Raw genomic sequence first — 13,938 nt, 5'->3', positions numbered from 1 at the left:
TCTCTGTGTCTACATTTCAGTCAACTCCTCCAATGGAGAATAATGCATTACTTGGTAGCTCCAGAAAGCAAACAAAAATGAATAAAAAACAAAAATGTCAGGTTTGCTGGACAAACGAGTGTGAGAAACGAGTGCCTTTGTATTGTCACAAACATCCAACATTTCGTTTGGTATTTAAAGTAACACATGCTACTTATTGTTCTAGAGTTTGTAGAGCACAAATAATAGGCCAGTCTTTCCCCATACAGACTTCCTCTCCACAGACACAGATTGAGATTTCCCTCACTCACTCATTCCAATCTAAAGTGCCAGCATGATCTTTACAATTCGTCATCACTGTGGTCACAAAATGCAGCGTGGGATCAACCAATTTCTCTCTTTCCGTCCCCACAAGATTGACATCGACCTCCCAACTTCAAATGGTGCGTTGAGAGGCAGAGGGCAATTCAACTCTTCCTGTCAATGACAATCCAATTGACTTTACGTCTATGTTTCTCGTTCACTGTGAACCAGATAGAGTCATATCCGAGTCTTTCCTTGAAAGAGACCCAAACCAACAAAACACTATGCATTAATTACAAGCGCCATTTTCGGCGGGTAAACCTTTGAGCCCAACAATTTTTTTTCCACATGAACAATCCCCAAACACCCAATCATTAAAACCTATGCATTCCTGGTACAGGCATTCTCTTCTTCGGCTCCACTTCCAGTCCTGATGTTTTGAAACGCTGTCAACATTCGAAACAAAATGTCCATGAAAGGAGCATTGCATCGGTAGAATAATCACCAAGTCAATCATTGATGGGCTTACTTCGATCATTAGTTCACATGGGGACGCTTACCAGAGTCTCCAAAGGTGATGCTGCTGTTGAGATACAGCGGGTTATATGTTCACGTCATTCATCTTCAGTCAGGCAGAATGTCTTGATATTCCGAATGGCACATTCAGCACTGCCCACTATGTTACACATGCAATGACAATGGTTATTTATGCTATTTTTATAAGCCAAAGATTTACATTCATGTAAGTTCCATGCAAACTCAAGATTTTGCATTGGAAGAATTTACATACCCGAAACAAAGAAGCATCTCATTAGTTTGTTTTTTTAGTCCCGTAACAGTCTTCCATAATGAAGGATGCATGGTAACTGAGATTAGCTTCAGAATAAGCGACACAAATAACCTGAGAAGAGATATGGGCAGGTTTTATTTGCAGGATAGAAATTTGGAACATAGAATATAATGGGTCAAAGTGTAATATTATCTCAATTTAAATGCAAGTTGGACAGAATGGGAAGTTGGAAATGAAAACAATGTGATTATAAAGCAAAATAAACATTCAGCAGATCTTGCACCATCTGTGGAAAGAGAAACAGAGCTAGCATTTCGGGTCCAGAGAATCTTCTTCACAATTTAAAACCTGAAACGTTAAATCTCCATGGATTCCGTCAGTCCTGCTGCAATTTATCCAGACATTTCAGTTTTTGTTTCAGATTCCCAGCGTCCACAATCCTTTGTTTCCTTCGCTTCTTTTTCTTTTGTATGACAGTCTAAGATTGTGATACAATGGAAATGTCAAGCTTTGTTGTCTTAAGATCCGTAAAATCGCCAAAGTCATGCAGGACCACAGGCATGTTCTTCCACTAAGGCCAGAAGGCTGTAAGTCAGCAAGGGTCGAAATAGTGCAGCATCGTTTTAAAGTGAGAGACAGGACATTTGGGGAAGATTTAAGAGAAATGAACAGTAACAGTCTGGACTGCACAGTCTTGGAGGGATGTTGACACGGGAAATGTCACAATCTTTAGACAACACTTGGAAAAACAGTTGAAGTTTTTCCAATGTTATGTGTCTCTTCCGGGATGGTAGGTGTTTTGTATATCGTGTATTGTTTACAGGAGAGACACAGTTTGAAGGTTCGCTTCCAACTGCAGGAGTCGATGAAAGAGACAATTAGTGGCAGTTTCACTGGAGGGTCAACACACCTCAGCTGGATGAAGAGGGTGAGAAAAATTGCCGTCCTGGCAATCTATGCCGTTGTGGGAAGTGAAGCCATTCGGCTGAGACCCCACTGCAAATCGACAATCATACCAAGTGAACGACCAACCACAATGTTTATCTTGTTTAATACACAGGTAACACAGAAACCATGCAGTTACTGAGTCATGGAAAACCTGCAGCACAAGAAAAGAACCTTCAACTGATCAACTTTCGGCCAGACAAAAACAAAAGCCGAATAATTCGAAACCCATTTTACAATATTTAACCCAGAACCTTGTTTGCCTTCGTAGTTCAAAGGCATATCTAAATATTTGTTTCCAATTATATGAGGGATTCAGAATCCCACCTCAATTCTTTAATAAAATTTTGCCTCACACATCCTCCACACGTTCTGTCCATTACCTCAAATCTATGTTCCCATCCGTAATTTTGATGCCTCCATCAACGTGAAAAGTTGATTTTCCTCTTTAGAACGTAGAACATTACATCGCAGCACAGGCCATTCGGCCCTCGATGATGTGCCGACCTGTGAGAACAATCTGAAGCCCATCTAAGCTATACTGTTCCATTCTCGTTCATATGCCTATCCAATGACAATTTAATTACTCTGTTTACTCTGTCCATATCCGCCATAATTTTATTAATTTACACAATTTTCCCACCTCAATATCGTCAGGTATGAGTAAAATACACCTAATCTGTTCAAATCCTCTTTATATGTGAGAATCTTCAGCCCAGGAAAGATAGCGGTAAATCGTCTCTGCACCCTAACTGCTGCAATCAAATCCCTCCACAATGTAGGTTCAGTATCAACATTCAATTCGCCAGCTGTAATGCAATTAACTTTACACGAGCTGCATTAATTTGGATAAATATATTGTCTTCTGTATCTGTGCTGGTTTCAGGGGTTGCTTTAATTTCAGTGTCGTCACTCATGGTAATGATTGTTTTTTTTTAGAGTATGTCTTAGTTTAAGGGGCGGTATTAATTTGTCGCCTAATGTACTGTCAGGATCATTTCACCAAGTGGTTGGTGGGAATCTGGAACTCGTTGCTTGTAAGGGTGGTAGAAATAGAAACCTTCAAAACTTTACAGAAGTATTTAGGTGTGAACTTTGGTTACCAAGGGATGCAGCGCTCTGAACCAAAAGCTCGTAATGGGATCAGAATAATGAAGAGAATAACGGAGTCTGATCAGCCAAAGAATATTTTTTCTGCGTTATTAATATCCAACAATCTTTGTATCTATTTTCCATAATTTCAGAATCTGTATTAGTTTCAGACATCTCACTAGAGTCAGTCATTCAATCTCACTTGCGTACTTCACCACATCACACTCCCAACATTCACAATATGCCCCTCCTCTTAGTCACTATGTCTCAGCCACTTCAATGTCTGTGTCCCACCCCCTTAGTCAATACATCACAATCCTCTCAGTCACTATGTCTCAGTCACTTCAACGTCTGTGTCCCACCCCCTTAGTCAATACATCACAATGCCCTCAGTCACCATGTCTCAACCACTTCAATGTCTGTGTCCCACCCCCTTAGTCAATACATCACAATCCCCTCAGTCACCATGTCTCAACCACTTCAATGTCTGTGTCCCACCCCCTTAGTCAATACATCACAATCCCCTCAGTCACCATGTCTCAGCCACTTCAATGTCTGTGTCTAACCCCTTTAGTCAATACATCACAATCCCCTGTCACCATGTCTCAGCCAATTCAATGTCTATGTCCCACCCCCTTAGTCAATACATCACAATCCCCTCAGTCACCATGTCTCAGCCACTTCAATGTCTGTGTCTAACCCCTTTAGTCAATACATCACAATCCCCTCAGTCACCATGTCTCAGCCACTTCAATGTCTGTGTCTAACCCCTTTTGTCAATACATCACAATCCCCTTAGTCACCATGTCTCAAACACTTCAATGTCTGTGTCTAACCCCTTTTGTCAATACATCACAATCCCCTTAGTCACCATGTCTCAAACACTTCAATGTCTGTGTCTAACCCCTTTAGTCAATACATCACAATCCCCTCAGTCACCATGTCTCAGCCACTTCAATGTCTGTGTCCCACCCCCTTAGTCAATACATCACAATCCCCTCAGTCACCATGTCTCAGCCACTTCAATGTCTGTGTCCCACCCCCTGAGTCAATACATCAGAATCCCCTCAGTCACCATGTCTCAGTCACTTCAATGCCTGTATCCCAACCCCTTAGTCAATACATCACAATCCCCTCAGTCACCATGTCTCAGCCACATCAATGTCTGTGTCCCACCCCCTTAGTCAATACATCACAATCCCCTGTCACCATGTCTCAGCCACTTTAATGGCTGTGTCCCACCCCCTTAGTCAATACATCACAATCCCCTCAGTCACCATGTGCCACTCCACGCAGTTACTACATCTCACTACGCTCATTCCTTTTATCCTAGCCACTCATTCACTGCATCTGAACTGCTCTGAGCCAATATATCCCATTCTCTTCAGTCAATCTATCCCATTCTGGGCAGTCAAAAGAATACACTCGCCTCAGTCACTACATCCAATTCACATTTGTTTAATGTACATCATTTACCTCTCAGTAATCTCCCTCCCGTTACATCCCCCTGCCCTTCTCCGCTTTTGTGTTCCAAATACTCTGCCCATTCACACATTTGGGACTTCCTTGAATGGGGAACCTCTGTCAGAGACACAGAATAAGCGACACTCAGAACAGAACGTGGCCATTCAGTTATTTCACGTTGATGTAAGAGTTACCTTAGCTGTCTCTCCGTCGCCATTCATTTTAACTAGCATTCTTCACTAATGAGAATAAGGATGTGATCAACTCTCGAAATTCCGTTGGTATTGGATGACTCAGAGAACTATATTGTAGACGCTTTAGAACACAATTTCTATATTTGTAAAATAGTCATCGTTAAAGAAAGGAGCAGTCTTCATCTTATACAACATAGAACATAGAACATAGAAGAATAGAACGCAGTACAGGTCCTTTGGCCCTCGATGTTGCGCCGATCCAAGCCCACCTAACCTACACTAGCCTACTATCCTCCATATGCCTATCCAATGCCCGCTTAAATGCCCATAAAGAGGGAGAGTCCATCACTGTTACTGGCAGGGCATTCCATGAACTCACGACTCGCTGAGTAAAGAATCTACCCCTAACATCTGTCCTATACCTTCCACCCCTTAATGAAAGCTATGCCCCCTCGTAATAGCTGACTCCATATGTGGAAAAAGGTTCTCGTGGTCAACCCTATCTGAACCCCTAATCATCTTGTACACCTCTATCAAGTCACCCCTAAACCTTCTTTTCTCCAATAAAAACAACCCCAAGTGCCTCAGCCTTTCCTCATACGATCTTCCTACCATACCAGGGAACATCCTGGTAAACCTCCTCTGCACCCGTTCCAGTGCCTCCACATCCTTCCTATAGTATGGCGACCAAAACTGCACACAATACCCCAGGTGCGGCCGCACCAGAGTCTTATACAACTGCAACATGATCTCATGACTCCGGAACTCAATTCCTCTACCAATAAAAGCCAGTACTCCATATGCCTTCTTCACCGTACTATTTACCTGGGTGGCAACTTTCAGAGATCTGTGTACATGGACACCAAGATCCCTCTGCTCATCCACACTACCAAGTATCCGACCATTAGCCCAGTACCCCATCTTTTTGTTACTCTTACCAAAGTGAATCACCTCTCATTTAGCTACATTGAACTCCATTTGCCACCATTCTGCCCAGTTCTGCCTCGTATCTATATCCCGCTGTAACCTGCCACATCCTTCCGCACTGTCAACAATCCTCCGACTTTCGTATCACCTATGCACAGATAAAATGAAGCAGTTTCTAATCTTGGCTTCTATGGTGATAGATCAGAAATTATCTCACTGAATGGTGAAATAGGATTGACGGGTTGCATGACCTACCCATTTTCTTAAATTCTTTGAGAGACTGGAGTGGTCTGATCATTTTGTTTTCCATGTGGTGGGCAGGGGTGAGAGGAGATTAAACAGACGAGTTCGAAATCACGTGGTGGTTTAATGTGCAGACAGGGAAAAACTGTCTCCATGGATGCAATGAGGAACAAGCATACGGTTTCAACTCATCGATGACAGAAATAATGTTGAAAGTTGACAAACGTGCTAATTTGGAGGACGGTTCCTTTTTTATAATCAGCATAAACGATCGAATGGCCTTCCTTCCTGCTGTTGCCACACTAATTCTCCGGAAACTGTCCTTGGAAACATTAGACCCTTTTCACTCCACTGATACAAGCTTGCCAACCTATCGTAAAAGATCCTGCTCAAACCTATTTCTGGTCCAAATCCAATTAGCTAACAATTGAAGTAACGCGGAAGTTCAGTTGTCACAGGCCTGCCATTCTGATTTCTTTTTTTAAGATTTTCGCACTCACATTGCATGCAACCTGTGACCAAATTCTTCTAGCTTTTTGACCCAGTCATGACAGTGACATCACCTGCCGTAAAGTTTTAATTGGCAGTGCGGTTTGAGAATTTGCTGCCGTACTGAAATAAATATATTGCAATGGAGTATGGCCCAAATAACTGATAAGGAAGTCAGCAGCAGAATCCTCATCTCTCCGTGGAATTTTCCAGGGAGTGAAACACATTTAAGTTTGAAAAATTGAACTCTTCAAATTATTGGAGAGACGTTTGACGTGGGGGATATACTTTGATAAATAAGGATTATATCCTCCAGTGGTTGTGCGCTATCTTGCTCCCTCGCCAGGGCACGGTTGACAGTTTAGCTGAACCTCTCTCACTCAGGGTTATCCCCAAAATGTCTTCATGTTTTACTTAATGGGCACTCAGTGTAGAGAACCCTACTTCTGTCCTGCTCTACGAATTTTTGAAAAAGAAAGTAAATTGAGGCAGTAAACTTCATGAGTTTAAGCCAAGAACTTAGATGAGCAGTTGAATTGTGGCATTTAAGATTATGGGAATAGTTCAGAAAGTCGGGCAAGTGTTATGCATTAGTTTATTTTTGTTAGTATGCGCCTGATGGACTGTAAGGATGCCCTCTATACCATATGATTTGCTACTCTATCTGCTCACAGGCCAATTAAAAATTGGTTGCCAAGTATTTTCCCGTTCTTTGACGTGATCCTACAACTCCTCAGTACCTACATTTGCGTTTACTACTCCACGAGACAACACCTCCACAGTACCTCCAACTCGTCCACGCCGACCAGATATCTTAAACAAATCTCATCCCAAATGCCAGCAATTGGCCGCTAGCCCTTTGAACCTTTCCTATTCGCACACCTATCCAGATCCCTTTTACATGTTGTAATTGCCACCACCAGCTCACCTGGCATACATGCCCCAACCTCTGCATGAAAACTTTGTACTTAGTTCCCTTTTATATTTTTCCCCTCTCATCCTAAAACTATGTCCTCTTGTTCTGGACAACCCCACCCAAAGGCAACGACCTTGTCTATTTATCATATGTAGGCCCCTCGTTAAAGTAAACCTCGATAAAGTTATCCCTCAGCCTCTGTCGCTCCAGGGAAAACAACCTCATTCTATTCAGCCTCTTCTTATAGCTTAAATCCTCCAACCCTGGCAACATCCTTGTAAATATTTTCTGAAATCTTTCAAGTTTCACAACATCCTTCCGATAGTAAGGAGACAAGAATTGCACGCAATATTCCAAAAGTGGCCTAAACAATGTATTGTACAGTTACAACATGATCTCCAATCTCAGATACTCATTGCTGTGACCAATAAAGGAAAGCACACCAAGCACCTTCTTCACGATCCTCTCTACCTGTGACTCTATTTTGAAGGAGGTATGAACCTGCACTCCAAGGTCTCTTTGTTCAGCAACACTCCCCAGGCCCTCACCATTAAGTGTACAAGTCCTGCTCTGGTTTGTTTTTCCAAAATGCAGCACCTCATAAATATCTAAATTAAACTCCATCTGCGATTACTTGGCCCATTCGCCCATGTAGTAAAAATCTCATTATATTCTGAGTTAAGTGCACCACCAGTTTTGATGTCACCTGCAAATGTTATATACTGTGGTACATAAGACTTATCAATGATCAACTAGCCACAGTTTCAATTAGAACCTTCTTACTGATATGAATCGATTTTATGTCTTCAGTTCCACAAATCCTATTTGATCACCTGGCATTTCTCGGAGATTTCCTAGGTCTTCCTCCATGAAGATTCGTGCAAAGTAACTGGTTAGTTTCTCTGTCATTTCCTTGTTCTCTACGATAAATTTACCTATCACTTACAAATTTTCACATTTGAATTTGCTTTGGTTTTCTTTGATATACAGATCATAGATTTAGGAAGTCTTCGTGTTTCCTGTTTGCTTGTAATCAAGTTCGTTTTCATTTCCTCATGAGTTTCTTGGCTCTCAATTTCTAGAACATAAATTTTTCCGAATTCTCAGGTCCCCACAAAACCTGGAATTCTCTGAAGCTGCTTCCTTAGACTTAATGCAATCTTTCATTTCTTATGTTAACCATCATCGAGTTACCTTCCCTTTCTTTGGTGTTTGCAACACAGAGATATATATGTATGTGTCAGACTTTACAGTAATTCTATCAACAACAAACATTGTTTTTCTAATACTCAATGTGATATCGCATCCTTCCCCATCCTATGCATCTAATACTCAATGTGATATCGCATCATTCCCCATCCTATGCCTAATCTCATCGTAATTGCCTTTCCAACAGCCATAACTCTTGCCCTGTGGTGTATACCTATCCCTTTCCATCGCTAAAGTAAACACAACTGAATTTGGTCACTATCACCAAATTACGCACTCACCTTCTAATTTAACACCTGGCCTGGTTGATAAACCAGTACTAAATCCAATGTGGCCTTAGCCCTTGTTTGACTGTCCACACACTGAGTCAGGAAACCCTCCTGCACACATTGGACCAAACCTGACCCATCCAAAGTACTTGAACTACACTATTTCCAGTCAGTATTTGGAAAGTTAAAGTCTCCCATAACAACTAACCTATCTCTCTCCCTCCTATCGAGAATCATCTTTGCTATTCTTTCCTCTGCATCTCTGGAACTATTCGGAGGCCTATGGAAAACTTCCAACAGGGTGACCTCTCCTTTCCTGTTTCTGACCTCATCCCATACTAACTTAGTAGACAAGTCCTCCAACGTCCTTTTTTGCAACTGTAATACTGTCCGTGACTGATAATGCCACACACCGCCCCACCCCACTTTACCATCTTCTCTGTTCTTACTGGACAATATAATTTCTGGAACGTGCAACAACCATTTCTGTCCTTGCTCTACCCATGTCTCCAAAATGACCACAACATCGAAATCCCAGGTACGATCCCATGCTGCACGTTCACCCACCTTATTCCAGATGCTCTCTGCGTTGAAGTAGACATACTTCAAACCGACTTCTTGCTTGCTAGTACCCTCTTGCGACCTTGAAATATTGTTTCAGACCTGTCTTCTCGCAATCTTCTGTACACTCGAACTGCAATTTAGGTTTCCATCCATCTGCTAAATTAGTTCAAACACACCTGAATCTCTGCCTTAAATTCCCATCTCTCGTCATACCTATGTCGTTGGTGCCTATGTGGACCACGACTTGGCGCTGCTCCCCCTCCCCTTCAAGGATTCCGTAAACATCACGATCCCGGGCACCTGGGAGGCAACACAGTACAAAACCTCCTATCTGTCCCCCGAATTATACAGTTCCCAATTACTTATGCTCTGCTCCTCTTCTCCCTTCCCTTCTGAGAAACAGGAATAGACTTTGTGCCATATACAGGTCCCATTGCTTACCCCGGGCATTGAGAAGATTAAGCCTGTAGGGGTGTTGTCTCATTGGGAATAAAAACATTCCCTACTTCCAGCTCATATTGGACAATAGAATTAGTCCTCCCAATTTTGTTCCTGCGGATGTCTTCAGACTCTTGCAACTAAACTTTTATTTCGTTCTTTCCTCCTGGGACAGATATCTCACTATCCTATCCCATTCTTCAAGGAATTCCTCGTTATTTTACATATTTTGATGCACATCAAAATCCAAGCCATCTGGATTGCTTCTCTATACAGGGCAGCAACTAAGACCTGTTTCTTCAGTCCCCTGTCCCTTTTGTTGTAAGGTTTCAACATACTCGCATTACATCCGATGGAGTTTTTATTTTGTCTGACATCTTTACCAGATTGTTTGTCTGACTCAACTTCTTCTCAATTTGTTAGGGACCACTCAATCTGGCTTTAAAGCGCTCTCCTTTCACTTGTAACAATACCCATGGGAAAACGTACGCAGTTTCGACCTTTTTTTGTCTGCCTCCTGCTTCCGTCTGTGCTTTCCCCTCTTCAGGTAATTCACTTATTCGATTTAATTTCTCCCTTCACTTCAGATATACAATCCAAATGTGAAATCTCTGACGGCGGTCCTGTCAACTGTTTTCTTTATTAGTTCCAAAGGCCTTCTCACTTCATACCCGACTATTGACTCAAAGGGAGTAAACTAAGAAGATTCGTTAGGAGCATCTCTAATGGTAAACAAGATGAAGGGGATACATTTATCCCCATCATTCGGGAAAGCCTGGCAGTACACTCTGAACATTGTCCTCAGGTTCTGAAGCCACGTTTCCAAGTCTCCATGGTGGTACAAGCTTGGTTTAACATGCTGCATGTCTAAACTGTCCATGATTTTGATTCATAGTTTAGCAGTAAAATTAGACTATTGGAGTGACTGAATCTCCCTGCGTAGCCCACACCACCTAAACAAAATGCCCTTTGCCTTAACAGTAGGTCATGGAATTGCCTCCGAAAAACGGGGAGACCCAGCCAATACGGTTGGTAAGTACTGGGTCCCATTTTTAGTTTGAGAGAGGGTACATACGCAAGTATGCGTATAACCCATGTGAAATGTTCTGCAAAAGTGGTAATTAGCAACAAAGGTGCTGGCTTTGTTATTACCTGCGGCTTCCCTACCATTTGGCACATATGAACTTATGGCATATTTTGCCAACCTTCTTGTGCAGTGCAGGCCAACGGACGGAGCCTGCATCTTCCTCACACTGCGATTAACTCCGACAGGCGATTCGTGCATTACTCGCAATGTTTCCTCAACATATGCTAATTGCGACACAATCTGGTGCATTTCCGCCCATTTCTTCTCTGCATGAACCTGCTGTTATGTCCATTTTCACCTTCGGATTCTGTCCTTAAGATAATAATACTCGGGAATATATTCTGATTCCTTTTCTGAGTATGCACCGTCTCATTTTTCGGTTGTAAGTCCATTTGCTTTTCAGGACAAGGCAACTCTGCCTGATCCTCTACCTGTTCTGGTGTTTGCTGTACCTTGACATCAAGCAGGGTGTCACCGAAACGAAGATCAACTCCTTAATCTGTTTCTTTAGCTTTTCATTCTTGCTGTAACATCCGATAATGGGATCTTCTTACTACACGGCCTGGAATAATTCCAATAATTTTGCTTTGAACTACTCAGTTCCCTGGTTTTCCTTCGGTTTTCTGCATGACAAGGAACATTACCCCCACCTTGAATCCTGTTGGGTCGTTCCCAAAACAAGCTGCATTCCTGGAACTAACAGTCTGCCAATCACTCCCAAAAAGTTACTTCCCCAGTCTTGATTTGGCACTCCAATATGACCTGTGAGAGGGACATGTTAAATTTCTGTTCCTGTATTCCACAGTGGCTGAGCAGTTAGCACTGCTGACTCGCAGTACTAGGCTCGAGTGACTGTCTGTGTGGAGTTTGCACATTCTCCCTGTGTCTATGTGGATTTCCTCCGGGTGCTCCAGTTTCCTCCCACAGTCCAAAGATGCGCGGGTCAGGTGAATTGGCCATGCTAAATTGCCCATGGTGTTCGGTGCATTAGTGGGGAATAGGTGAATGGTTCTGGGTGGATTACTCTTTGTCGAGTGATGTGGACTTGTTGGGCCAAAGGGCCTGTTTCCGCACTGTAGGGAGTGGAATCCAATCCAATTGTGTAACATGTCAGAAAGAGTGCTGATACTTTCATTTTACTATTGGAGACTGGCCAGGTACCGTAAATCTCAACATTGTCACATCTTTCCTGTCCCCACACACCCCCCTACCCCCAACTCCCCTTTCTTCCTGAGTAAACTTTACCCACAGAGGTGAAGTCTTTATAGAGATCAGGCACTATCTCAATACCCAGCCCCTGCCTAGGCTCTGCACTCTCTTGTAGCTCCTCGACTTTACCTCGGGTTTCCTTGACGACTTCCACTAAGCCCACTGGTTTAGCTTATTTTACACCATCTATTTCTCTCGTGGCTTTCTTTAAGGAAAAGCACTGGTACTTAACATTTTCTACTTTAACACCTGGCGATTTTCACCTCCTTTTCAATTCCTTGGGATTCTTTTTTACCTGTGATAAGTATTTCCATGGTAATTCGCTCTTCTCCTGATTAATATCCCTCCCGGGATGAAATTCCTGTTGGAAACTAAATTTCACCTTCTGCACAAATGAATATTCATCTGCCATCCGAGACACTCTTCTCACTTTTTGAACCTTCTCTTCATCCACATAAGTTTTTATCACCTCTGGAAGTGAGCTCTTAAACTCCTCCCACCGAGCAATCTCTCTTACAGCCTTATATGTCTTGTCTATTGTTCCGTTGCACATCTATCGGAATTCCCATGTTTAACTCTTGAGATCTCAAAGTAAATCCGACCTTGTTCCTTCTTTATATTTATACACTGTTGTCTATATGGTTCTGGTTCCAATTCATAAGCACTCAAAATAACATGTTTGGCATATGCATAATCTCTGGACCCCCGTGACAGACTTGCGCATATCTCCCTAGCCCTGCCTACAGCATTAATCAGTATGAGGTGAAAGTGAGTACTGTAGATGCTGGAGATTAGAGTCAACATTCGAGTAGTGCTGGAAAAGCACAGCAGGTCAGGCAGCATCAAAGGAGCAGGAAAATCGATTTTTCGGGCAAATTCCCTTCATCAAGAATTCTGATGAAGGGTTTTTGTCTGAAATGCCGATTTTCCTGTAAATCAGCATTATACATGCGTTCTCTGGGCACCACATCTGCCTAGCCAATTCTATAAATATGATATCCCTACCATGTTTTTGCCTAAGATGGGTTTGTTCATCGTCACTCTCCACTGCCCTAAGTTTGCCGTATCGTTTCATCGTTCTAAACTGACTTTCGTGTTCACTTTGCTATTTCCGAAGTTCAAATTCTTTCTTTCTCCCTCTCTTTCACTTTTTGCCAAGCTAGGAAACTTCTCTCTCTTTCTTGATCTTCTAACATGGCTGTTCTTTCATTTTGAAAATTTCTTCTCTCTTTCTCTCTCTGGATCTTTGCTTTGCTAAGATTTTTTCTTTGGAGAGTGTGGTGCTAGAAAAGCACAGCACTTCAGGTAGCATCCGAGGAGTAGGAGAATTGACATTTTGGGCATAAGCCCTTCATTGCCTGGAACGTCGATTCTCCTGCTCCTTCGAAGCTCCCTGACCTCCTGTGCTTTTCCAGCACCACTTTCTCGGCTCTAATCTCCAGGATCTGCATTCCTCACTTTTGCCTAAGAATCTTGTCTCCCTATCTTTCTCATCTATCTCAAGCTGTTTCATCTGCCATTGAATTTTAGCCATTTCCAAAGCTGCAAATGACCTTTCCAACAGATGTAAATGTTGAGCTATTTCGGTAATACCCACATCGTTTTTTTTTCGCGAGACACAGGCGAGTCCAGCTCCAGCTGTCTGCTAACTGTAGCAGCTTTTCCTTGCTCACGGCTTATAAAACTCCCTAAGTCACTGCTTCAAACCCCAGAATACACTGAGTAACTGAAAGTGTCATTTCTCTCACTTTTAATCTCACCACCGGAAGCATCTGAAATTAAAAAAAATTTTCTCGCCTACATTTTATTTTCCATTCCAG

At 42.5% G+C, this 13,938-nt stretch overlaps 1 protein-coding gene across 1 annotated transcript in view; it reads right to left on the bottom strand.

Annotated features, from left to right (window-relative positions):
* The window catches only part of LOC122546902 (uncharacterized), a 54,681-nt gene extending 53,731 nt beyond the window's left edge, over positions 1 to 950 (bottom strand). The window contains exon 1 of the mRNA XM_087976594.1: positions 843 to 950. The gene's annotated coding sequence lies outside the window, so the exon portion shown is untranslated. The remainder of the gene's footprint in view (positions 1 to 842) is intronic.
* Positions 951 to 13,938: the final 12,988 nt, after the last annotated feature.

The sequence above is a fragment of the Chiloscyllium plagiosum genome, unplaced genomic scaffold (genome assembly GCF_037043375.1).
Source record: "Chiloscyllium plagiosum isolate Xiang-an unplaced genomic scaffold, Cpla_swu_hap1 HiC_scaffold_29, whole genome shotgun sequence".
Lineage (NCBI taxonomy): Eukaryota > Metazoa > Chordata > Chondrichthyes > Orectolobiformes > Hemiscylliidae > Chiloscyllium > Chiloscyllium plagiosum.
Note: the sequence above shows the minus strand (reverse complement) of the source record. Positions and strands in the feature narration are given on the sequence as shown.